Source organism: Tenrec ecaudatus, chromosome 6 (assembly GCF_050624435.1).
Source record: "Tenrec ecaudatus isolate mTenEca1 chromosome 6, mTenEca1.hap1, whole genome shotgun sequence".
NCBI lineage: Eukaryota > Metazoa > Chordata > Mammalia > Afrosoricida > Tenrecidae > Tenrec > Tenrec ecaudatus.
Genome location: NC_134535.1, coordinates 84,809,043 through 84,836,827, shown reverse-complemented (window position 1 = coordinate 84,836,827; position 27,785 = coordinate 84,809,043). Strand labels below are relative to the sequence as shown.

Genomic DNA, 27,785 nt, shown 5'->3' with positions numbered 1-27,785 from the left:
CTTGTTCCATTATAATTTTCAATCTTCATTTGGGTTTCAGTAATTCCTCTTGGTTACATTCCTTCAGCATTCTTGTCCAGTTTCTGTCACTCAGTCTAGCAAGCATTTTCTTACCTGTTGACATATAATTGCATTGCCTCGTGTTTGCAAGTACTCAAACTCCTTGAGGCAAGAGATGGTGTCTTCTCACAATGCAAATAAGTCATTTAATAAATGTGTGACCCTGGTTAAACTATTTAACAAATCTAAGCCTCCGTTTCTTCCTTTGCAACATGCACATAATGATCTCAGGATAATGGTCACAAAAATGTTGAGACGGTCAAATGTGACAATATGCTGAGAGCCCTTTATAAACCATGAAACATTTTTCTACCATGAAACATTTTACAGAAGTTCTTATACAATTTTTTTAAAGTGCCACAATCTATCATTAAAAGAATATGCTGAGATCCCACTATTAAGATAGACCTCAAAAACACTGCCAACAAGTTGATTCCAGCTCCTGGTGCCCAAGACCCTGAATCTTGATGGGATCAGAAAATCTGATTTTTCTCTCTGGAAGTATGCAGTGACTTCCAACTTCTGATCTTGTGGATGTCGGTCCAGGGGATAGTCCACTCCTCCGGCATCTTACATATGGGAATGTGCTCAATAACACTCAAGTTCAAGGTGTGATGAACCTACAAGGTGCTCAGACTGGCCTGGGTTCTGGTTCTGGCCCTGATACTAGCTATGGCACCCAACATTTACCCACATGTTGGTTTTGATGGTTGAAGGCTGTGTTCAGTTCTAAAAATCTGGTTCACAACTCTAACGGTGATTGTTACACATCTTTGGTCATCAGTTTCATTTTCTCTAAAATGCGAAATGCTGTCTCAAACCTCGTTAGCAGAACGCTATAGAATGGATAGTCAAAGAAGCCTGAAAGCATTCTGGAGGTAGTCTTCTTAGGGGAACATCCTCCTTGAGGAAGGCTGTGTACAACACCAAGCCTTCTCTCCAGACATCAGGAAGCATGTTCACAGAATGAAAGCCTTGGGAAGGGAAGAAAGCAGTCTAATGGTATTTTATACAGTGTTTCTAAAACGTCTTTGGATTTTAAGTTGTTTTCTCAGAGAGTGTCTATTTCTAATCCTGTGAAATGAAATTTGCTCTTTATTTGGAACATCTTATTTTGCTCTACGGGAGAAAGAGGAGACTTTCTACTCCTGTAAAGAGGTACAGTCTGAGAAACTCACAGAGGCAGTTTTTCCCTGCCCTAGATGGTCATGGTCACCATGAGTCATAATTGACTGATGGCAGTGAGTTTTGTGGGTGTTTTTGTTGTTGTTGTTGTTGTTTATTGTCCTTGAAATGAAATGAGTTTCTCATCCCTTCATTTATACAATGTTTTGTAACATTGTATAGCCTCACAATTCATAGAATTTCCCCCTTTTCTACCTGGAGCTTCCTGTTTCCTGCCCTGTGCTACCTGCTCATCTTTGTGTTGGGGCCAAAATTGCCCACTATGGAATGGATTGTCTGAGACACACTGTTGATGGCCAAGTGAACATTCTCAGGTATTGGAGGGAGAAGTACCACTTTAAGATATTTGCTGCTGCTCTTTGTGACTTTTATCAATTGTAGTTTAAGCTGATGAAAACAAAAAAACCAGAAAGCCTACCCACTGCCACCAACTTCTGAGGCTGTAAATCTTTACTGAAGTAGGCAGCCTCATCTTTTTTGCTCAGAGCGGCTAGTGGGTTAGAATCACAGACCTTGTGGCTAGCAGTACAATGCTCACCTGATAGTGCCACCAGGGTGCCTTTACTTCAGTCAACTCACCAAAACCACACTCATTGCCATCAGATTGATTCTGACTCATAATGATCCTATAGAAGAGAGTAGAACTGCCTCTGTGGGTTCCCGAGACAGTAACTCATTACAGAAGCAGACAGCCTCATCTTTCTCCTGCAGAGCCAGCTGGTGGTTTTGAACTCTTGAGGTTGAGGTTAGCAGCCTAACTCATAATCCATTGAGTCACCAGGGCTCCTACTTCAGTTGATAGAGATTTAAGATATATATATATATATATATATATATATACACACACACACATACATACACACACACACACACATATGATGGTGAGTGGTTATACATTGGACTGCGATTGCATGGCCTGCCATTCGAAACCACCAGCAGCTCTGAGGGAGAAAACTGGATTTTCTACTATAAACAGCTACAGTCTCCAAAATCCACAGAGTCCTTGCTATCAGTTAGTATTGACTTGATGGCAGTGAGTTTGGCATATATAATCTTCTTAATTACAGCCATTTATCATCAAGTCTCCATGAATGTTTTCACCTCTCAAACTATAGTTTAGCTTCTTTTTCTTCCTGATAAAAACAAGGAATTCAGCAATCAGTAATTTCGATAACAAATGATCAGCCCAAAACATACACAAGAAAAGCTCTCATCTCTTTTTGGGGAGTTGGGGGAACACTGCATTGTGTAGTTAACCAAAACAATGTCCTGAGACCTCCTTTGTTTCCCAGAGAAGAGGACCTAACAGCTCCGGAGCAGCCATCTAAGGTGCAACTATTGGTCTGTTTGCATTCAGAGGAAACAAGAGTGATGGAAATTGGATGACACATTGTGGGGTCCAGCCCCTCAGTCGAACAGGGTGCTGAGGAGCTATGCTAAATGATGGAAGAAAACAAAGAAGATTCACAGCAGAGAGCAGGGGACCCCTCTCCATCATCCAGAGAAGAGAGTCCAGAGTTTATTCAACAACAGGGTTTATAGTACTGAGCCAGCAAACCTCTTGTTAATACACTGTAAAGTGGGCAAGTTAATCTTGAATATCCTGAGCCCTCCAGGGGAGTACTTCAAAGGGAGAACCTGGCATGAAAGAGACAATTGGTGCTAATCCTGGTCCTTAAGAATAAGAGGCAAAGAATAAGAGGCAAAGAGCAGATACTCTTAGAAATAGGCATCTTTTAAGGGCACCGCATCCTCAAGGAGCCAGAGGTCTTTGAGACACAGCTTTATATTATCTCATAGAGGGTGGATGGGAGAAATGTCCCTTCCTGGAATGTGTGCATTTGGTGCTTTCCATATCTGGGGACTGTGGAGGCCCACCTCTCCCAAAGTCACGTACACTTTCCTCCAGGTCCACAGCTTCCCACAACACATGGAAACAACGGGCCAGTGAACCCCACAAGCATCAGTCTTCACCTGGAGACCAGACGAACTACTACACCAACTGCTCTGAAAAGGATCCCACTAGAAGGTCTTGAATACCAAATCCCAAATTATAAGAGATAAGGTTTATTGGCCCGTAGGATGATGTACTGCTGGAACCCACAGGGTGTGACCTTGAGTCGCCCTTCAGGCCGGGAATTGAACTCACCCCCATGTTAGAATAGTGAAGGATTTAAGTACCCAAAGGGCAGCATTTACCCAAGGGCATGTCTGAGGGTTAGGAGAGAAAGAGGAACAGAAACAGGAAGCACAGGGAAGGAGGAAGTAGACTAAGCGAAGGTGCACTGAAGAGATGGCAATACAGGAGATGAAACAAAAAGTACAATTTGTTGAATGTAAAAACCGATGGTCTACTCTGAAAACCTTCACCTAATTCACCAGAAAACATGAAGCTGTCACACAGAAAGAAGCATTCTTTGATGGTTAGGAGGGTTGAGAAGGGAAGGGGGTATAAATTACTAACTAGAGGGTAAAGAAGAAAAAAAAAGAGCATTGATTTCAAGTATCTATTTAGAAGCATATAAAATGATATCAAGTTAATACCTGCAGGCTACATCTGCCAAGGTGAAGATTACATCACGATTTATCTTTGGTTATAATTTTGCCACTTGATGACTAGGTAACTTGGGATAAATTAATTCCCTTAAGATAAATTAATTCCCTTAAGGCTGAACTGAAACATGGATATTTCAAAATGAATATTCCGCTAGCCTGAAATTTTTGTTTTTTCCCCCAAAATATTTATTTTCCTCCAATATAATTTATAAAACAAACTCACTGTTATTGAATCAATTCTGACACATGGTGATCCTACAGTGCAAGATACAAGTGCCCCTGTGGGCTTGAGACTGGAATTCTTGATGGGAGGAGAAAACCTCATCTTTTTCCCGCTGAGTGATTGGTGGTTTCTAACTGCTGACCTTGTGGTCAGCAGTCCTATTTATAATCACTACAGGACTCCCTCATATAATCTATAGGTGTACTTTAAACAATTTGTGATTACTTCAAAGTAGGCAGTGATCGAACTACACTCACTGCCATCGAATTGTCTCTCACTCATAGTGTGATCCTCTAGGATAGGATAGAACTCCCCCTGTGAGTTTCTGAGACTGGAATTCTTTGTTAGTCTGGGTGGACTAGAGAAACAAATTCCTAGATACTCATGTGTATAAGAAAGAAGTTTATATACAAGAGCAATTGAATATTGAGAAAACATCCCAGCCCAGTCAAGACCAAGTCCATAAGTCTGATATTAGCCGATATGTCTGATATCAATCTATAAAGTCCTCTTCAGACTCACAAAACACATACAATGATGCTGAATGCAAGATCACAGGTCAGTGGGTGGAAAGTCTTGTGGATCCAGTGGCAGTGGAAGCATCTCAGTGCTGGCAGGGGTCTCCACATGGCTCCTTCAAGTCCAGGGCTCTAGCATAGCTCCATGTGTCTTCTCAAGAGGGATGTCTTACAGGGTGTCAGTGTATATTCTGCCTCCAGTGAGCTCTTTATCTCCTTAGCACCTCCAAATGAGGTCAAGAGGTGACCTGATTGACAGGCTAAACTCCACCCCTTCATTCTTAAGTCTCAAATTGGCAACAGATTATGTAACTACCACACTCTTTTATTGTTGTTGTTTGTTTTGTATTTTACTACCACACTCTTTATTTTATTTATTATTATTATTTTTTTTACTACCACACTCTTTAAAGGAGTAGAAAGCCTAGGTCTTTTTCTCATCGTGGAGTGGGTACTAATTTCAAGCTGCTGGCCTTGTGCCTATCAGCCCAAATGAGTAACCACTATGCTACTAGGGCTTCTAGGCAGTGATCACTTTGATTTATTTTGATGTACTATAACACACAAAGAACTATAGTGGTGCAGCAGTTAAAGCACTCCACTGTTAACCAAAAGGTCATTAGATTGAACCCACTAGCAGTTACGTAGGAGGAAGAGATGGCAATCTCCTTCCTTCAAGATTTATAGCTTTGTAAACCTTCTGGGCCATCTACTCTATCCAGTGGGTATGAATTGATTCCACAGCAGTGGGTAACAGTATACACAGTGGAAAATATATATAAATGAAAGGCAGCCAGATTAGGAATAAAGGGGGTTGTCTCCACCGAATGACTAAACTAAATGAAGATCAGCCGTACATGCCACAATAGAGGGGCTGCAGAGAAACCAGGCACGCTAATTAGACACCTATGGGGAAACCCAACCGGGATCACACACAATGCTAGGCACCAAAGACATGACATCACACGGGTCAGCCAATAAAGTCGGCCAGTACCCTCAACCAGGCCTCCCCAGCCAGTGGGGATAGGAGGGGCTCAAAGAAGGCTATGGGTAGTGCCCACTTTTGGGCTGCTCACTCTCTTGGGATTTCCCGCTCTTGGCTTGGGAAGGTGGTTTGGCGCTCCTGTCCTGGTACTCCTTCTACATGTTTTTCCGTGCTTCCTTGAAGTGGCTGGCGTAGCCATTTACAGTCGTGAACTTTCCCATGGCCCTGCCCTGTGCCTTGTACATTTTCCAGAGATAACATGTACTTTTTCAGAATGTCATACCTGAAACTTCCCTTTTACTCATAAAAATTACTTGGATTTTCAAAAGTTCATTCTTTCAGTGTTGAGAAGCAAGAACCACCCTGGAAACCTAACATATTCAGTGTAAAGAATAACATAAAAATGAATATTTATTGCCCAGGTGAGGAAGGTATTTTGGAAACGTTTGCACCAGGTTCTTTTAGGGGCGAGGTTGAGTGCTGCATGCTTTTCAGCACATTTTTAATGCAGTTTGTGTGGTAAAATTAGGTGCCTTGGCTGCTATTCAGGTCGGCTTATATTCCAGTGTATACCGTAAGTGCAGGCCTGCTAACCAAAAGGTGGGTGATAGGAAACTACTAGGCTTTTTTTTTTTTTTTTAGGAGCGGTATGTGGTTTAATTTGGGGAAACTACTAGGAATGTGAGAGGCTGCTGTAAAGCTTACAGCCTTGGAATTGCTATTGGGCAGTGGAGGCGGGTGGACAAGGGAGGGCAGTTTACTCTCTCTTCTAAGGTCACTATTAGAGTCTATTTGATGAGTATTTTTTTTTTCCTTCTCCTTAGTTGTTTTTTCAACAAGCTGATTGACTTTGGCCAAACATCCAGTCTTCTGTTTTAGAGCTGTAGAACACTTTGTTTGGATTAGATTAGGCATTATTAATCAGGGGTCAGTGGAGACTCCAGGGCATTTCTGTCTCTCAGCCCTCCACCAAGCTAAAAACCACAAGGACCAAGTGACTTCAAAAAGATATTACTCTAATATCCATATGAGGGAGCTTTAAAAAGTGCATGGACAAATTCTATCTTTTGATTCTGTTCTACAAATGTTTTGAAGCCCTCTTGTATTGTGACTCAGGAGAGAGTTACCCCCCTCCCCCCCCAGGGGCAGTTCTACTCTGTCCTCCGGGGTCACTATGAGTCGGAGTTGAGTGGATGGCAGTGAGTTTGGTTTGGTGTGTTGTTTGTACATACATCTGCCTTATTGTTCATGCTTGTTCCGATTATCCTTGGTCTCAAAGGATAAGAACATGGGACCTGCATCTCAAGCTTCATTACAGCGCTTTCCACAATAGTCAAAAGGTAGAAACAGCCTAAAGTGCTTAACAACTGACGGATGAACAAATTGTGGTACTGTATACACAGAACATGCTAAGGCAAGGCTGAACCTTAAAAAATAATAAGCTGAGTGCAATCAGCCCTTCACAAAGAGAAATAGCATAACATCCCACTTACATGGAATAATAACGTGTACAGAGAGCAAAGTTTCATAGTGATGACCGGGCGTGGGAGGGGGAAATAGGGAAGTAATTGCTCACAGACTCTATTAGTGGTGGTGGAGTACCTGGGAAAACGACAATAAAAAGGTAATAGTTGCGCAATGCAATGAAGGCAAATAAATGCCATTGGGTTGTACATGTAAACACTACTGAGTTGGCAAGTGTTTTTTATTCCCTTTGGCAACTGTTTTATGTATTTTGTACCCCTCCCCCCCACGAGGACAGATTCTGATTAATCTTTTCAATGCTGATGATCCTCTCTAAATCCTCACTTTTAGCCCGTCGTTCCTAAAAGAACACTAGCCAGTGGACAACGGATGAGCGCCTGACACGGGGAGGTCCCCACCTCTCAAGATGTCCACATATCGGAGCTGTGGGCTCTGGGCAGCAAGGCTGACCGCAGTTGCACAGACGGCCGCAGACTGCTGAGCAGGCCAGGAACCTGACTCAGAAATCTTCTTGGGCTGTGTGTCTGCAGACATCCCCAAGGAAAGGCACGTCCCGTCCCCATGGTCCCGGGAATGTGGCCCGCAAGTCCCGGGCCGGCGCTTCCTGCAGCTAGTGGTTCTGAGATAAGTGGCTTTCTCGGGTAAACTTGGGTTGGGAAAGGGGTGCCAAGGAAAAGTGGTGGAAAGCCCGGGGGGCGGGGGGGAGCAATGAGTAGTGCCGGGGACTCCGGCTGGGGAAACCAAGCGAGTGACCGGAAGCAGAGCCAAGGGCTACCCGCGAGGTTCCCCTCGAGGGGCTCGCCTTCGGCAACCTCCGGGGGAGTTTCGGCTTTTTCCGTCACGTCCCGCTTCGCGCCTCCATCCCCGTGTCGTCCCGCGTTTTCGGACCGAGGGCCGTTGTGCACGCGGGTGCCAGGTCACGCCCTCCCCCTCTCTCCCTGCCGCCCCCCTCCCAGCCTCGGTAATTCCCAATCGCCGGCGACGCGCGAGCCGCCTCAGGTCAGGCTGCGACCCGGTGGGCGGCGCGAGGCGCGGGGGGTTGGTCAGCCGTCTTCGAACCGACGGACCACGCTCCGCCACCCTCCGCGCGACAGCCTGGGGCGCGTGCCTCCTCGTGCTCGGTCCCCGCTCCTCGCTCGCTCGCTCGCGCGCCCGTTGACTCCAACGGCCTCGAGCTCGACGTGCTGGGTTCGCGCCGGCGCGAGCACGCGCCCTGCGCGCTGGCTGGCTGAGTGGCGCGCACGCGCCTGAGCGGACTCCGGGGCGGGGCGGACCGCTCGAGCCCGGGCGAGGGTCGCTGTGGAGCGGGTGGCCGGCGTTCCGGCCGCGGCCGTGACTGCGACGCCCGGCCCACCGCCCGGCGGAGGAGGCCAGCGGGGACGGCGGCGGGGGGGCGGGGCGGTGTCCGGCTCTGGGAGGGCCGGGGGAGGAGCGCGGCGGCTAGAGGAGCGGAGGTGGAGGCGAAGGAGGCGGCGCGGGCGGAGGAGCTCCTTTCCTCAGACCCCGGAGCGTCCCAGACGCAGAGCCCGGAACTGGGGGGACGCGGCGTTTGCGGGGACACCGAGTAAGTGAGGCCGGGGTTGTGTGCGGTAGAGGGGTTGGTGGGTGCCATCAGGGGGCACAGAGGGGCTGAGAGCGGGCTAGGGGGAGGACAAAGGGGGAGGGGGCAGTTGTTGGGGGAGGGGGCTCGGAGGCGAGAGGAAACCGAGTCCTGCGGGACTTGAAGCGCTCAGCGGGTGGGAGATCTCTGGGCTTTGTGGGGGCCGGCGAAGCGCCCGGGTCCAGGTCTGGGGGGCGGGGGCGAGTTTCGCGAGGGAAAGGCCGGCGAAACAATGGAGTGAAAGGGGACTCCGGTGTGAGCGTGTGTGGGGCATTGGGTTTGAAGAAACAACGAGAGGGATCGAAAAGAATCAGAGAATGGGTCCTTAAGACTGAGAAGTCCCAAGAATTGGTAATGCAGTGTGGGATGCGCCAGGTCAGCTTCGTGGATCCTTAGGAATTGGGGAAATAGTGGGATTTGAAAATACAGACAAGGAGGCATTATTGGAATGGAGGGAGGACGGAATGAGAAGTATGGAAAAGGGGCAGAGAAATACAGTAGAAGTAGTCGGCGCTCGGATTACAGCCGGAGGGAGAGAGCATAGGATAGGTGGACCAAGAGTGGCATCGCTCTTCCAATTCATCGTGGACGATTGGGTTCTTAGAAGGTGGCTCTTTCTCAGGCTTGTCCCTTTGCTCAGGAGTACAAGGTACTCTTAATGATTTGGTTATCACGGAAAGACTGCTTTCTTGATAATGCATGTCTGTAATGTGTATTTCCTCTCAATTAAGCAGGTCACTGTATGTAATTTATCTTTCATTAATGAAGCAGAAAAGGGACAGATCACTCCAAATAGGAATTTGGCGTTTAGACAGATCATTGGTAATGTAGAGTTGAGGATATTTTTTTGGGGGGGGGGCAGGGGAGTGATAAACCAAGAGTTTGCTGTTGTTTATTTCATTTTTTGTGTGGTCCCCCTTCCCGCAGGTCAAAAGGCCAAATCCAAATTCTAGGTACTTGGTTAGAATTGCTGTTTCTCACTGAGAAATGATTTATGTATCATCTGTTCATTGGTTCCATGCTAATTGGAAAGAGTTTGGGCTCTGCCTCAAGAAATTGTTTATTGATAGTTGATTTTTGAATTCGCAGGCTGCCTCATGCCTTCCAATTTGAATTCAGGTGAGTTGAGAAAATTGTGTGTGAGGTGGTGATTTTTGCATATCCTTTGAATTTCCAAGCCAAAATTGGAAGCTAGAAGATAGCTGCTTGGACATGGTAGTTCACTCTTGTTCGTGATTAGCTCACGTGAAGGAAGGTTTTTATTAGGCATGGCATTTTGCTGACACACAAGGTTTTTTGTGACTTCATCAGTTAGTTTTTAAGATAGTAGTATCAGGCTACTTTACAAAGATCCAAAAGTAATGTTCTACATTGCCTTTTCAAATATGTTGTAAAAACAGCACAGCAAGACTGAGCACAGTATCCTCCTTAGTGATCATATGGCTCTTAATCGACTTCTTAAATGGCCCTAAGTTTGTTTGGCGTGTATTATCTCATGTAATGGCATCTTCGCAACAACTCTAAGTGAAGTACTTTTATTTCTCATTTCATAAATGATGAGGTTAAGTAAGGTCACAAAACTGGTAAATAATGAAGCTGGATTTAAATCAACCTTCTTGACTGTCCCCTCTAAGTCTTCACTGCCTGGCATTCTTCCGGCAACCCTCTCTTCCCTCCCCCACCCCCATCTTGGTGGTGGAACAAGTAGTATGACTTAATTGAAATTTGGATCCCAATTAACTGTAGAGTAGGTTTGTAGGCTGCACCTGTAGAGTTTATTGAAGGTCCTCTGCCTGCGTGATTGAACAAAGCTTCCCTAGCCCTGGTAACCAGGGGTTCTCAACCTTCCTAATGCCTCGACCCTTTCATACAGTTCCTCATGTGACTCTTCAACCATAACATTATTTTTTTTTAACCATAGAATTGTTTTCGTTGCTACTTCATCACCGTCATTTTGCGACTGTTATGAATTGTGCGACCCCTGTGAAAGGGTCGCGACCCACAGGTTGAGAGCCACTGGTTTACAGGCTCCTGAAGCCATCTCGTGGCTGAGGGTTTGTCGGGTGAGTGCATTAATTCTCTATTTGGTGTAGTAATGCACACACAGCACGCCTCCTTGTAGAAGGCAGCCAGTTGTGAGCACAAATCAATTAACTGTGGGAAACAATTGAAAACTACTGAGTGCTCAAGTGCCCTCCAAGCACCTGTTGAATCCACAGTTGGTACTGGCATTACCTCTAAATATAGACTGGATCCTCTTAGAAACCAAGAGTGAAACAGCTGGGGCCTGAGGGAGGTGAGGTAGGTTACTGGCCAAAACATCAGCTTAGTCGCTGGAGGTTGATCCAAAGGTTGCAACGGGCTGTTGGTGCTAGGGAATGGCAGGAGGAGAGTGAGAATTGTTATTTGTTGAGCATTTCTGTATTCCAGGAACCGAATTCGGTGGTTTTATGTTACCTTGTAAGATCGTCAAACAGCCCTGATGAGTCATTAAGTATTAGCTTCCCTTTTCAGATGAAGCTCAGAAAAGTTCAGTAATATAGTGTCACTCAGTAATGGGGATGAAGAAAGTTTGTTTGAGGGGGCATCAAAAAGCTCATGGCTAAACCCCACCTGTTTTGCAGTTTTTGGAAAAAGGAAGTTAAAAGCTAATGTACTTAAAAAGGAAAGAAAAGGAAGAAAAAGATAATGGATTCTTTCTGCGACCTTTTTGAAGGTTGTACCTTTTTGTTTGTTTGCTACCTGCAATTTCCCACAGTAGAGCCAGTTTTTAGAGAGCTGGGAACAAAACTCACTCTTCAGCATCCAATTTGCTTCTCTGTTTAAATTAAAACAGATGACTTCAATCCTGCTGCTTGCACTGGTAAAGGAGCCTGGTGGTGTAGTGTTATGGGTTGGTTTGGTAACCACAGGGTCTACAGTTCAAAACCACCAGCCTCTCTGAGGGAGAAAGACAAGAAGACGATGGAGTTTTCTACTCTGGTAAAGTTTCAGTCTCAGAAACTCACAGGGATGGTTCTACATTGTCCTATAGGGTTGCTGTGAGTTGGCATCAGTTTGATGGCAGTGAGGTAGGTGTTTTTTTTGTTGTTGCTTCCATTGGAGACCAGAAGGAAAACCGTGTGATTATTCTGACTTAATTAAGCCTTGGGAAGGAGAGCCCATTGATTATATTGGCAAATGACCTCTGGTAGATTAAAATTTTACTTCTTCAGGTCCCTGTTTGAGTGGATGACATGACAATGGCCTGCCCAGTTGCTCCCGGCTAATAACTAGCCTCTGGAGGCTGACAGTGAAGCAGCTTGTTTATACTTCTTGTCATGTTCTTTGGATATGTTTTGCAACAAGGGTTTGACCATCATTTTGGCTTGGTTGCTTTTCAGTGGTGGTTTTATCATCTGTTCACTGGGAGATGTGCCTCTATTGCCTTCCCCTATACTGTGAGCCGGGAAGTTACACTGGAACGGGTTTGAAAGGAAGTATTTTACCTATTTTTATGGCTGGCTCTCTCTCAGCCTCTGCCTCCTCATATTTATGTATCATGAATCTGATTAAAGTACATTGTAATTTAGGAATCAGTGTACTTTTGAAAACCTTTTGGACACTTCAGCTTAAGAAAATGGGAGTTTCTGGCATCAGATGTGAACTGTATTCCATGTGGAAGGAACCATTCATTTACTTGATACAGATCTTTGCAGTCAGACCTGTACACGTGGCTGATCATCGTAAGAAGGTTTATCTGTGCGTGTGTTTGAAAATGAGCATTTTGAGTTCATGTTGTTGCCTTTAATTGAAATTCAGGATCCTCTTTTGACCTTAAGATATTTTACATGTTGGAGTTGCTGGCTCACTGCTTATCTTCTGTGCCCCTTTTCATTCATTGAAAAAAGCTTGAGTGCCTGCTATGTGCTTTAAATATTTTAAGCAGTTAGCTTCTTGAAATGGGTAGAGCAAAAGGTGAAATTCGTGGAAGTTGTTTGTTTGATTCATCTTCTCTTTTTCTTTGTCTACCTCTATATTTGAAGGGGGCTTCACAAAGTTTGTGGAAAAACTTTCCACAAACCTTTTGAAGCCCCAACTCATAGTATGTGAGATTTGTTTTTACAATTGAAATAGTTTCAAATAACTGCAGACTGACAGTGAACTATCCTTTATGGTAGGTGTAAACTCCCACTTAATTTTTTTTCTTCTAAATGTCACAGGGAAGTTAATTATTCCTGTGTCTTGCTTCTTGAGATTATTGGTCTACAAAGGGCCGCCAGTCTGATACAACATTTTGCGAGGGGCAGAGGGAGTGCCTTGGGAGACTTGCTGGGCCCATTCTTTTTTTGCCCATTCTTAACTTTGGATGTGGTCTGCCTACCTCAGGCCAACTTTCAGGCAGTAAAATTGGTCCTGACATATTTCTAAAGTTTGTTCCTGTCTCCTCATCTTTATGGTGTCTCTGGATGGTGCTTGACTCCTAACCAGAAGGTTGGTAGTTCAAACACACCTGGAGGAGCCTGGAAAAACAGGCCTGGTGATGTGCTTTCAAAAAGAGAATTGAAAACCCTGTGGAGTACAATTCTGCTCTGACACACCTAGGGTCAGCATGTGGTAGAATTGACATGTGGGCAACTAACAAATACTTTGTCGTTCCAAAAAAAACAAACCCACTCACATAACATATAGTAACTCCAGGACAGGACAAGGTAGAACTGCCCTTGTGAGTTCCAAGGCTGTAACTCTTCAGGTGAGTAGAAAACCTATCTTTCTCCCTCAGCGTGGTTGGTGGGTTCACATCACTGATTTATGATTGGCAGCCCAACTGGAACCACTACGACACCAGGGCTCCTACCTTATCATTAGGTTGCTGGATATTAAAGGATTGCCCAGAGGCCAGCAGTCAGCCTCCAAGTTCATTCAGATCCACCCAGCCTATGAGAAGTGGGCTCCTGAATTAAACATCACCTACATTGATTTCGCAGCAGCTAAAGGTCCTTAAAACATTTTGCAGGGTCTGAGGGGATAGCCATTAATGGGAAGGTAGTTAGTATGTTGTAGCTAATTTGTGGTTAGATACGGGTGATTGGAGGTTTTTAAAATTTTATTTCCAGTAGTTATGTAGAGCTTCTTCTCAAACCTTATATACACTGTGGAATTGCTGTCAGGAGGAGCCTCCCTCCTCCCCCATTATTTAATTGACATGATTGTAGTGTATATTCTTTAGAATTGGCTAACGGGTATTTGGGTCCCTGTGGTAGTGTTAGCATTAAGTGCTAACTACATGCAGAAAGGTTGGTGTTAGAACTAACCTAGGTGTGCCTTAGAGAAAGGCCTGGTGATCTGTTTTTGAAAGGTCACAGCCTTGAAATTCCTATGGAGTGCAGTTCCGCTCTGCGAGGTCGCCGCCATGAGTTGGAATCTAGTGGACAGCCACTGAGTGGTTTGCTTTGAAGGGTGTTTGGGACTGAGGAGGAGGGTTGTAATCTGGCAAGTATGTGATTGTGCATGACTCAAAGTTGCCAGTGATACACTTCCTGTTGACCTGGATATGACTACAGAGCCCAAATTACAAATCCTGTAGGTTTTCTTACCTTGAGTACCTGTGTTAGGATCCATAGCAAATGACTTGCTGCTGTTTTAGGGCCATCCTCAGTAATAGAGCTATCCAAAAAACCCAACCCAGCTGCTCTTGAGTTGATTCCGACTCACGGTGATCCTATAGGGCAGAGTAGACCTGTGCCATCTGGTTTCCAAGGCTGTAAGTCTTGACCGAAAGACTGTCACGTGGAATACTGTCTGGGTTCAGGCTGCTGACTTTGGGTAGTAGCTGACTACTTGAACCACTGTGTCACCAAGACTACTTTAAATAGAGCCATACTTTTCCTTAGATATGGAGTCGTGGGTGCTGCAAACAGTTAATATGGTACCAGAAGGTTGGAGGTTCTAATCCAGCCAAGAGGTGCCCCAGAAGAAAGGCCTGGTTGTTTTTTTTAATGAGAAAACAGACATTGAAGTCCTTGTGGAGCACAACAGCTATTCTTGGAGGGGCCGAGCATCTCCTTGAGTTGGGATGGGCAACTGGTTTCTGTAAATCCTCTACTTGCTGTGTGCTTGTCGTATGTCAAGGCAAGTCCACTGCGGGCTCTTTTTGGCCATCTCCTACTTTTTGCTGATTCGAAGGGTGCTGTAACTTGTGGTAGGAAGTGGCTTTTCTATTTAACTCTGCTTGGTTATTCTCCCATATTTTCAGAATAAAATGAGCCCTCAGTTCAAGGGTCTCATCAGAAAGAATCCACATTTGATGAAAACCGTGAAACATGCCTGTAAACATGATGAGACAATGAGGTATTGTGCCTGAATGGTGGGCAGGACAGGACCACACAGGACCAAGTCAGCCAGTTAGCTTAGACCCAAACTTGATGTCGTTATAAACACTAGGATTCTTGAGATGCTTAATCTAATTCCTTGTTGACATTTCTTGTAGCAAGGCTTAGTTGGGTAATCTTTTCCCCTCAAAGGTTGCATGTTAATAGGCTTTAAAAAAGTTATTTGGTGTTTGTTGTCAGCCTGCTAGCACATAATGTTATGATGATCCTTTAAGTTAGACCACAAAGCATTATCATATCATATTTTTATAAATTTTGAGCCCAGGAAACAACACAGGATTACAAAGGTGTGGTTGGGGAAGAGTGAGCTAAAAGGAGGGAGAGTTTTTGCTTCCTCTTGATTGAGGTGTGGTCTGAGCTCCAAATGTCCAGCCTCCGGTGCCCTGTACAGGCTCGCTGTGCATCAGAGTCTACTCATTATCCTTGGGCTGAATTTTGGTTTTGGACATTTGGGGTGGTTTTGACTCTGAGCCGTCAGTAGTGCTCCTATGAACATTTGGGCACGAGTATTTGTTTGAATACCTGCTTTCATTTCTTTTCAGTTCCTGGGAGTGGAAGTGGTAGATCATATGGTATTTTTTTTCTTTAATTTTCTGTGTGTTCATGTGACAAAAGTATTTATACCAAGACATTTTCCAGCTCAGCCATTTCTGCATGTAAAATTGAGTACCATTGATTACATTTTTCATATTGTGTAGCCATTATTAATAGCATTTTCTAAATATTCCATCACCATTAACTAGTGAAATGCCCCCAAGCAAAATCTCCGCCTTACCTCCTCCTCCTGATAGCCAGTCTTTGTCTCCCCTCTGTTTGCCTGTCTCGGAGCTCTGCTGCGTCAGTGCTTTAAGCATGTGGCGGCTAATTGAAAGGTTGGTCATTAGGACCCACCAGCTACTCACCAGCTACTCCGTGGGAGCAAGATGTAGCAGTCATTTCCATGTAGACTTTCAGCCTCCAAAACCCTGTGGAGCATGTTCTCCCCAGCGCTGAGGGTCACAGCTGAGGGTCACGTTGAGTCGGAATTGACTCCATGGTAGAGGGTTTGGCTTTTTTTGGTTTTGCATATTTTATGTAAGTCAGGTTGTAAGTATTTGTCCTTTTAAGACTAATTGTGTCACTCAACATCAGACTTTCAAAGTCCACCCATAATGTGACTTGGGTCAGAACTTCATTGCACCTTATGGCTGAGTAACACTCCATTTTTGTATAGACTACATTTTTGCTTATTCATGTATTGGTGAGGAGCCCTGGTGGCGTAGTGGGTTACACATTGGGCTGCTTATTGCAGGGTCATCAGTTCAAAACCACTGGCCGTTCTGTGGAAGAAAGATGAGGCTTTCTGCTCTTGCTAAGATTTATAGTCTCAGAAACCCACAAGGGCAGTCCTACTCCGTTCTGTAGGGTTCCTTAGGAGTTGGAATTGACTTCATGACAGGGAATTTGGTTTGGTTTTTATTCATCTGAAGGACATTTCTGTTCCTATATTTTGGCTTTTGGGAAACAATGAACACTGGTGTACAGGTTTCTTTTGTATTACCGCTTTCAATTCTTTGGGGTATTTGTCTAGGATTGGGATTGCTAAAATAGGCTCAACTTTTTGAGTAAGTGATAAGTTCTTTTCCACAATGACTGTATCATTTTACAGCCCACTAGTAGTGGCTGATAGTTCCATTTCCCTCCACAAACTTGTCAGCCTTTAGTGCTTTTTAAAAAGAATCATTGCCATTCTGATGGGGGTAAGGTGGTATCTCATTGTGGTTGTGATTTGTATTTCTCTATTGACCAGTGCATTACCTTGGGCATTTTTTCATTTTTCACGTGCATTTGGCCATTTAAATGTCTCTGGTGAAATGCCCTTTCAAGACCTTTGCTTATATTTTAATTGGTTGCATTATGGCTGTTGAGTTTTAATGGCTACAGAGCTCCTATCTCAGTGCTTGCACATAGTATGTACTCATTAGATAAATTAGCTAGTACTCTAATTGCAGTTATTTTTGCTCCTTGTGCCCGAGTTGGAGGGACATTTGTGGCCTTTATAATCGGGGAGAAGCAACAAAGCCGTCATTTGTCCAAAAAGCTATGTCAGAGTGTACTTTGCTTTTAACTGATACCCTGGAATCCAGAAATTAGCATGCACATATATGCAAAATCAGGTTTATCTTTGTCAGGAAGCTGTGTACCATCAATGTTAATTTATTCCTAAGAACTATAAAGCAGTAGTACCATATAGTTATAGCTGAGCTTTAGATCATCTTTGTTCACTCTACCCTGTTATGAGACATTCACTGTAAATGTTACAATCAGAATAACAACAACAAAAAGAAGCGGGCGAGGGAAACTCAGTTTCTGTAGTTAATGGTGTGCACTTGATGTATTACCATTGTTTTTATGCTTATTGCTTGTTGGCTTTATGGGCTGGTCAAATGAGGAAGACAGATGAGAATAGGAGATCAAAGTAATTATTAATTTAGAATTGTGCCCGCTGGTCAGGGCTATACCATCTTGAACTGATGAATAGATTTTGCTAGGTTTTTAGACAGGTATACCCATCTCAGAATGTCATGATAATAGCCCTAGTAGCATCATAGTTAAGCTGTGAACCAAAAGATTGAGCTTCCTGGGAGACTAGATCTGGCAGTGACCCCTTAGAAAACTTGATGGGGGAAATTCTCTGTCACATGCAGTCACTAAGAGCTGGAATCACCTTGATGGCACCTAATGATAGTTTTAAGCAGAACAGAGAGAAAACTGCATGCAAGTCTAACTGTGGTGGTTATTTTAGCAGCTGCAGCTGTGGAAGTGTATACACCCAGGAACTGGTGATTATTCAGATCCGGCCTGCAGGTCCCTTCCCGTGTACCGCTCAGCTTGGACCTGTCCCTCCTGTCTGTGCCTTTGCTGTCCCGAGAGCTCTGCCCGCAGTGCCCTCTGAGTCAGTGGGTGAGTTCTCAGGTCTTCCTGAAGTCTCAGACAGACTTGAAAATGTTTCCTTTGGGGCTTTTACGCCCTTTACACACTTTTATGTACTTATCCTCACATTTGAAAAAATGTGCATCAAAAAAGCACTGCACATACCCAGCAAGCAATTGAACAAAAGTTAACAGTGAAAAGTCTTTTCCATTTCTGTTTCCCTGAGACAGTGACTGATTATACTTCCTCTGGTATCTCCTTGAAGAGATAGTCTGTACTGACACAAGAGCTTTTACTGTGTATGAAAACTTTCTTCTTTTTTTTAATGGTTAATTAATTAATTACTCAAAAACTCAAACTCACTGTCATCGAGTTGATGTCAACTCATTGCAGTCCTATAGGATAGGTAGAACTCCTTTGAGTTTCTAAGACTGTTAGCTGTTGATGGGAGTAGAAAGTCCCATTTTTGTTTTTCTCTCTTAGAGCAGCTGGTGGTTTCACACTGATGACCTTGTGGGTGGATCACAGCCCAATGCATAACCACTGTTGCCACCAGGGCTCCCTCCATATGTTGTAAAAAACCCAAGCAACCTAGTACTAAGTAGATTGAAAAGTGAGAAATCTTTTTACCTTGATCCTCAACCCTTGCCCTTAACAAAGAACACTCTCCTTTTCAGAAATGATCTGTTTGTCTGGTGTATGTTTCTAGATTGCTTCACTAGCTTTTATCTACTTAAATACATACATACATAAATCACAATATGGTATATTATTCTGTTCTTAATAGATCCTAGAGACTTTTTTTTGTAATGGAAAAGTTTATATTTAGCATTAACCAATTGGACTCAGTTTAGATGATTCTGATTTTGTTGGTAACATCTAAAGTGTTATAGTCAGGATCCAGTCAATCACACGCTTCAATCACTTGCCTTCTTCTCACAGTCAGACCTGATCTCAAGGTGTTGATCTTGGCTACGTCAATGTCACAGAGCTTCTTCTCAACCTGTTTGATACAGTGTTTGGTGGCCTTGATATCCATTCACAATGAACACAAGTGTGTTCTCTTCGATCTTCTTCATGGTAGACTCCGTGATCAAGGAGAACTTCATGATGGCATAGTGGTCCAGCTTGTTTCTCCTGGGGCACTCTTCTGAGGGCATTTGGGCAGCCTTCTTAGCCTGAGGGTCTTGGGCTGCCTGAAGGTGGGGGATGTGCTGATCTTTTTTTGTGGCTAAGGATGCCTTTCAGCACAGCTGCCTTCTTGGCCTCCAACCCCTTTGCTTTGGCTTCTGTTTGGGGAGGGGCAGGCGCTTCCTTCTTCATTTCAGGACCTGGAGAGTTTTTCAGGTCGATATATCTACCGCATATACTTGAGTATAAGCTGAATTTTTCAGCACACTTTTAATGCTGAAAGAGCCCCCCAGTTTTTGTGTGGTAAAATTAGGTGCTTCAGCTTATACTTGAATACATACGGTATTGGGGGGGAAAAACTGGGGGACTGGCCCCAATCCCAACTACTAAGTGGATACCTGCCCCTCCCCCAAGAAGAATTTATTTCAAAGGACAGCATTGAATCTGCAGCTCCAGGAGAGGGACATATCTGATCGGAGCACACTGGAGCAGATGAAGGGGGAGGAGGAGAGAGTGGAGCACATCTCGGTTCACCAGGCCTTCAGGCCGATGTTCCCAATTAGAGCAACCAGTACACAGAGAGGACCACATGGCTGGCCCCACTATGAGACACGAAGCCCCTCACTGACCCATAGCCCTACAGGGGACAACATCGGAGACACAGTGTGGGAATTGCATCCGATCTGATCCCGCCACACCGAGGCAAAACACAAAGGGGGAGGCAACAGAACAGCAAGGGAATGGATCTGCGAGGTCCCTAGGGAATGCTGAAGATGGACTTTGGGGCCAGGGCGTGGTGCCCCACAGACTGGACTGGAAAACATTCCTAAAGGCCAACAAACAATTCTTGAACTAACTACAAGCTTTTCTTTCTTGTGTTTTTTTTTTTTGGTCATTGGTATGTTGTTGTTTTGTTGTATATTATTGCTTGGTTTTGCTCTGTCTTGTGTTTTTGTACATGTTATTATCTCTGCAGGTCTGTTTAAGTAAGGCTAGATGAACAATCTGGAGGAGAAAACAACGGTACTGACAGTTCCGGGGGGTACATGGGAGAGGGGGAAGTGGGGGGAAAGGTAGTGGTGATAACAAATCCAGGGACAGGGGAACAAGTGATCCAAATCGGTGGTGAGGAGGGTGTGGGAGGCCTGGTAGGGCATGATCAAGGGTAATGTAAACAAGAGGAATTGCTGAAACCCTGATGGGGACTGAGCATGATAGTGGGACAGGAGGAAAGTAAAAGGAAATAGAGGAAAGGGCTGGGAGGCAAAGGGCATTTATAGAGGTCTAGATAAAGGCATATACATATGCAAATATATATATGAGGATGGGGAAATAGATCTATGTGAATATATTTATAGGTTTAGTATTAAGGTAACAGAAGGACATTGGGCCTCCACTAAAGTACTCCCTCAATGCAAGAATACTTTCTTCTATTAAATTAGAATTCTATGATGCTCACCTTCCTGACAGAACCACTGAAGACAAAGCAGGTGAATAAGCAAATGTGGTGAAGAAAGCTGATGTTGCCTGGCTATCAATAGAGATAGCATCTGGGGTCTTAAAGGCTTAAAGGTAAACAAGCGGCCATCTAACTCAAAAGCAACAAAGTCCACATGGAAGTAGCATACCAGCCTGTGCGATCAGGGGAGGAGTGCGGAGTGGAGACCCAAAGCCCATTTGTAGGCCACTGGACATCCCCTTACAGAAGGGTCTTGGGGAGGACACGAACCCGTCAGGGTGCGATGTAGCAACTATGAAACATACAACTTTCCTCTAGTTCCTAAATGCTTCCTCACCACTGTCATGATCCCAATAGATAATAATACATAATTAGATTTAATAAATACACATGATTTTAAAAACCATTTATCAATTCATGTAGTGTTTCTATTTTTTTAATGTCTTGTTGGTGTATATATGTGAATTTATGTAGGTATAAAGCCGTAGTCTGTGTTTGATATTCCCGAGATTTTTCACTTGTATCCTAAAGGATCTAATATAGTCTTTCCTTGTCTTTCATGACCTTGACCCTTCTAAAGAATCCTGAGTCTAAAGACTGTTCCTTGACCTGGGCTTGTTTTCTCATGATTAGGTTGAAGTTGTGGATTTGGGGGCAAGAACATCACAGAGGGATTGTGTCCATCTCATGGGATCACATCTGGGAGTGATGATATCAATATGTCTTATTACTGATTATGTGAACCCTGCTCACTTGGTCACTGTAAAATTTGTTTTTTCCACTTTATTTGTTAAAAGCGATCACGAAGTCCAATGCCATCATGCCCCACCAAAACTGAACTCAGCCACACTGCCACGGAGCCTAGTCCGACAGTGTTTCCTATACTAAAAGTTTATGAGAGCAGACAGCTTCATCTTTCTCTCAAACAATGGCTGATGGGGTTGAACTGCCGACCTTGTGGTTTAGTAGCTCAGTGCTTATTCCTTTAGCTCATGAGAAGTGGGGCAATATTAAGTTTTGCCTCCTGTAATCTGTGTACATATGTTAAAACGCCACAGTAATTAGTGAGGTATTTTGGGAAGTTCTTTGAGGCTGTGCAAATATTTCTCCTTAAAGTCACTCCCATTAATTTTAGCATTCATTTTGCATTCACGGGTGGATCTGTCCTGAAGCACTTATTAGTGTGCTGCTTTAATGTTGATTTTTTTATTTCCCTTGTTTTATGTTTATTAATTGGCATTTCTCTGCGAGCAGATTTGTACCTTCTCCCCCATTTATTACTCAATCATTTATTTACAGTGTTCTGGACTCATAGATATTTATTTTAGTCTTTGGATTTCAACATTAATTATTTTGTTGTTCCTAAAATGGCTTTAGAAAACAATACCAATTGATGCCTCTCCCAGTAGTTGTAAATAGTGAGCCTTTATGAGTTTGGTTGCAGACATTGTCACTATGATCTAGTGAATGAAGTACTTCCCTGATCAAGAATCTCAGTGGTGTAGAGTTAAGTGTTGGACTGCTTAACTTTAAGGTCAGTGGTTCAAACCTACCAGCCACTTGGTGAGAGAATCATGAAGCTGTGTGTGGTCCCTTGAAAGTTCACAGTCTCCTTGGGAACCCAGAGATGTAGAACTGCTCTGACTTGGAATCTACAGCAGTGGGTGGTGGTAGTGGTGGGTCATCCTTGATTAGATATGAGATTGAGGGTTGTTTTGTGTGACTTCTGCATTTCTTCTTTCCTTTCTCTCTTTCAACACTACTTTATTAATTGTGTTTTTGGTGAAAGTTTACACTGCAGGTTAGGTTCTAACTGGACAGTTTTCTTACAGATGTTCATTAGCTTTAGTGACATTTCGCAGTGTGTCACCGTTCTCTTTAATTCTAGGCTGGTTGTTCTGTTATCTGGCACTTTTATTTTATGAGGGAGCCCTGGTGCCATAGTGGTTAAGAGTTGGGCTGCGATCCATAAAGCCCACAGTTCGAAACCACCAGCTGCTCTGCAGGAGAAAGAGGGGGCATTTTATTCCTGTGAACAGTTATAATCTCAGAAACTTGCAGGGCAGTACTACCCTGTCCTATAGGGTCGCTGTGAGAAAGTATCAACTCCATCACTGTGAGTTGAATTTATGAATTTTTAGTACTTTTACTTTATGAATTTTCTTGTGTATACTTTGCCCATTAAAAATAATGTGATTTTGGTGAGGGTTGTTTTGTTCTTTTTTTAAAAAAGTTTTATTAGCATTTCCTCCATATATCATACCATTCAATAGTTCAGTCTTATCAAGAAGAGTTGTACAATCTTTACCACAATAAATTTTAGAATACTTTGTTCTGTATACTCATTGCTATTTATGCTTTTTATTTTTTGCCCCAGTTTTGGCAAAAACATACACAACAAAACATTCTCCGGTTCAACAACTTCTATCTGTGCAGTTCAGTGCCATTGATTATACTCTGTGTGGTACAGCCATTATTGAGGTCCCTCTCTAAATGATTCTGGTGAAGGTTTACAGGGCAGTTGAGATTTCCATTCATCATGTCCTAAGGTGACGTAGGCCACATTCTTCACAGAACCCGAGCAGACACATTCCTCTTCTGGCTATTCATGTCCATTCCTCTTCCGGCTGTTCATGTCCACGGATCTCCTTTGCTCCGTCCATTTTACATTTTTTATAGAAGTTTTTTTATATCCTGGATATTAATCCTCTTAAATATGAGTATAATTGTTTTGGGCAGAAAGCCTTTTCCTTCTCTCTCTTTTGGAAGTTACAAAGCAATACGCTTATTGTAAAACAAGTAGCAAGTGAACAGTGCCTCATCCTCCCTGTAATTCAGTTCTCTCTTCAGAGTGCTCATGTTTTATCCCACAGGCCAGCAGTTGGATGGTTTTCTTCTCAGAACTCTATATAGGTCGAAATGTGTGTGCGCACGTTTTGATAACGATGGGATCATGCTATATTCTGTAATTTGCTTTTATCAGTTAACAAATATTGAACCCCATTGTGCTGTAGATATTTATCTCACTAGATTTTAAGGGCTTACAGACCAGGACTGTGATTTTTCTCTAAATCTGTTCTTTGTAAGTGACACTACCATTTATCCATGTGTTCATATCTGAAACCTTTCATTTACTGATATAACAGAATCTTAACTGAGTGCCTGCTATGTATTATCTGTCTGATACAGGAGTGAGCTAAATGTAAAAATCCGTGTCTGCATATGGTTTATATTCTGTAGAGGAAGGCAAACATTAAAAAAACAAAACAAAAATTCGAAAAAACCCAAACAGGTAAGGAGATACAGCTAGAGAGGGGGAGAGAGAATGGAAAAATATTGAGGTAAAGGTGGTAAGAGAAAAATCCTTGTTGATAACCTAGTATTTCAGCAAAGACCTAAATTCAGACTCAGTTTCATAGAGCCTATTTTGAGTATTAGCAACTCATAGGGAAGTCTTTCTGGTAGAAAACCTTTTCTGTCTCCCTCGGAGCAGCTGGTGGTTTCAAACTGCTGACCTTGAGGTTAGCAGCCTAACTTGTAAGCTCTATGCCACTAGGGTTTCCTAAAGACTTAGAATCATCTTTGATTCTTTCATTTTCCTAGTACATCAAATCCATTCCCAATTCCTGCTGCTTTCATTGTATCACAAACCCACTCATCAAGCGGGTAGATTGATTTGGTGGTGGAAGTATGTGCAAGTTGTCTTTTGACTTTTAATATTCTCGGCAGGTTAGGAAGCACAGTGCTCTATTGAGCATGAGGGTAGGGAGAGGTGATGGAAGTTTGTGAAGAAAGGAGACGGTAAGATAATTATCTTATGGTCATGAATTTAAAGTGAGATCAGTCAGTATGTGTTTTTTTCCCCCTTTACCCACATTTGGTTACTAGTGGTGTATGTTCATGGAATGGGTTTAAGTAAGGAAGGGTTTTGCCAAGACAGCAGAACAAATCTGAAGAGACGGGACAGAGGTACACGTAAAGAGGTGATTCTAGTCATGTTGTGAGGTTCCATGGTCAGTCTGACCCATAGCAACCCTATGTTCAGCAGAGCTGAACACTGCCCGGTCCTTCACCATCCCCACAATTGTTCTTATGCTTGAGCCCATTGTTGCAGCCACTGTGTCATCCATCTTGTCGAGGATCTTTCTCTCTCACTGGTAAATGGTTTCTCCTGACAATACGTCCAAGGTACGTACGTTAAATCTTGCTATCATTACCTCTAAGGATACTCCTTACTTTACTGTGCTTCTTCCAAGATAGTTTGGTTTTCCCTTTTGGCAGTCCATGATACTTTGCGTATTCTTTGCTAGCACTATGATTCAGACACATCAATTCTTTAGTCTTCCTTTGGTCACTGTCCAACTTTCACATACATATGAGGCAATGAAAATACCATGACTTGAATTAGGTACACCTTAGTCCTCCAAGTAACCTCTTTGCTTTCCAACAATTTAAAGAAGTCTTGTGCAGCAGATTTACCCAAAGCAATGCATCCTTTGAGCTCTTGACGGCTGCTTCCATTCTAATAATACTCGGTAGATGTTCAACCACAAGAGGAAAGAGGCACATGTAAATGGGTAAGAGATTGTGAAACGATGATAGAATCAGATTGATGGTCTTGGTGATCAAAGGAGTTGGAGTTTGGGTATGTGAGGGTGTGACCCATAAAAAGAGCAGATGATAGAGCTGATGTAGGTGTGATCATAGATTGCGTGGGCTGGGTGTAGGACAAGATAATTGGAGGAGCGGAATTCAGGGAACTGAGACAGGCATTCTGAGAGCTAGGGTGTTGGAAAGTCATCTCTATATGTTTTGAAATCTCTGGAACAGGACAGGAAGAGTGTAATGTCACAGTGAGCCACGTAGTGGATGATAGACTTTTCATGCAATATTCAAAGCCAAAGAGTTTTTCGAGCTTGAGAGGTTGACTGATTTGGAAGCATTAGTGAGGAGCAAGAAAGGTACCCCACCTCACCTCAGCATCAGCTCAGCATCCAGGATGAGACAGCTTTAATCACTTAGGACTGAGAGGGGAGTATGTCCTCAGTGGAGAAAGTTTCAATTAGAACAAGAAGGTGAAGGGTGTTCTTACTGCAAACACCTGGACATCCCCCCCCCCCAGTAAGGTGCCCCCCCAAAAAAATGTGCCTGTAGACAGGAAGCTATCACATTCCAAGGATACTTTTTTTTTTAAGTCATTTTATTGGGGCTTGCACAGCTCTTAAAACAATCCATACATCCATTGTGTCAAGCACATTTGTACATATGTTGCCATCATCCTTTTCAAAATATTTTCTTTCTACTTGAGCCATTGGTATCAGCTTATTTTTTCCCTCCCTCTCCCACCTTCACGAACCCTTGATAAATTATAGATTAGCATTATTTTCATATCTTAACACCATCTGTTGTCTCACTTCACCCATCTTTCTGTTGTTCATCACCCTGGGTGGGGAGGATTATAAGTCGATCATTGCAATTGGTTCTCCCTTTCTTCCCCTGTCCTCCCCTTACCCTTATGGGATCGCTACTCCAGTTATTGTTCCTGAGGGGTTTGTCTCTTCTGGAGTCCACGTGTTGAGCTCTTATCTGTACCAGTGTACATGCCCTGGTCTAGCCTGATTTGTAAGGTAGAACTAGTGTCATGGTAGTCGGGGTGAGGTGGGAGGAAGCATTAAAGAACTAGAGCAGTGGTTCTCAACCTTCCTAATGCTGCGACCCTTTAGTACAGTTCCTCATGTTGTGGTGACCCCCAACCATAAAATTATTTTTGTTGCTACTTCATAACTAATTTTGCTGCTGTTATGAATCGTAATGTGAATACCTGATATGCAGGATGTATTTTCATTGTTACAAATTGAACATAAAGCATAATGATGAATCACAAAAACAATATGTAATTATATATTGTGAAATATTTCTAATTACAAATAAATGAAATTTTTGTCTTGAAGCATGGTGTAACATGGTAACAGTCTTTGTGCTGTCTACTTGGATGTGAGTGTATCTGCTTATGGGCAGACCCGCCTGGAGATGGATAGAGGAGCGGTGTCTCAGTTCCTAAGACTTTTCGGAAGTGTTTTCCGATGGTCTTAGGTGACTCTTGTGAAAGGGTTGTTTGACCTCCAGATTGGGAACCGCTGAGCTACAGGAATATTGTATGTTTAGTTGGTGCTATTATGCACCTTGGCTGGCTCATCCCTTGTGACCCTTCTGTGAGGGGATGTCCAGTTGTCTACAGATGGGCTTTGGGTCTCCACTCTGCCCTGCCTCGTTTGCATCACCAGCGGTACTTTTTTGATGAATTCTGCACTCTTTTTGTCACTACATAGGAATGATTTTTATTTTAACTCTTAAGGTGTTGATCAATATTTATGAATGAATAATATTAATAACTGGTGGAATGAAATTTCTTAATATTGTTCTACTCAAGTCTCTGTCACTCCTGCCAAATGATTGGGTGGGACTTTGCAAATAGTGTGTGCATGACACTAATAGAGGGAGTTGGTCAGTTTTGGTTCCTACTACTCCTCTGGCTATAAGGATGAGTCATCTTTGAAACTGTAGCAGCCGGAGAAACCCCAGGGCCTTGGAAAGAAGAGCACTAAGATCTTGTGAAGTGACCGAGGCCACCAAGACCAAAATGTACCAAAGACTGTGGCATGGAGACCCAGAGGAACAACATAGCCCCTAGACTGTGGGATACCTGGCCTGAGACTGTGGAACTGTGGGACCGAGTGACAGGCCAGCTGGCTTCCTGACCCTTGGAGACAAAAGCCAAGAGACCACATTGCTGATACTATGAGAAAAACTTGGCTATTGACTGAGGAGCAGTGTTGCTGTGGACCAATGACTGAATCCTTACTCTTTGCTCACCCTGACTTGTAACCGATTGTTGTTAGGTGCCATCTAATTGGTTCTGACTCCTAGTGCTCCTGTGGACAACAGAAGGGAACACCGCCCCTGGCATCCTCACACTTGTTCTCATGCTTGAGCTCAGCTACTGTGTCAGTACATCGTGGTGAAGGTCTTCCTCTATTTCACTGCCCCACTCCTTTACCACACATGTCCTTCTCCAGGGACTGGTCCCTCCTGACAAGGTGTCCACAGTACATGCCATGACGTCTCGCCATTCTTGCCTCTAAGGAGCATTCTGGCTGTACTTCTTCCAAGACAGCTTTGTTTGTTCTTTTGGCAGTCGGTGGTACTCTCAATATTCTTTGCCAATATTATAATTCAAATGCATCGAATCTTCTTCATAACCTATTAAATCTTCCCTTAATCTGTGAGTATAGCCTGTGG

At 43.5% G+C, this 27,785-nt stretch overlaps 1 protein-coding gene across 2 annotated transcripts in view; it reads left to right on the top strand.

The window, feature by feature from the left end:
• The first annotated feature begins 8,417 nt into the window (after positions 1 to 8,417).
• The window catches only part of SPATS2 (spermatogenesis associated serine rich 2), a 142,818-nt gene continuing 123,450 nt past the window's right edge, over positions 8,418 to 27,785 (top strand). The window contains exons 1-2 of one of the 2 annotated variants that reach the window (XM_075551743.1): positions 8,456 to 8,576; positions 17,769 to 17,926. The gene's annotated coding sequence lies outside the window, so the exon portion shown is untranslated. Of the gene's footprint in view, positions 8,577 to 17,768; positions 17,927 to 27,785 lie in introns of both variants that reach the window. The other variant, XM_075551742.1, reaches the window with a different exon arrangement.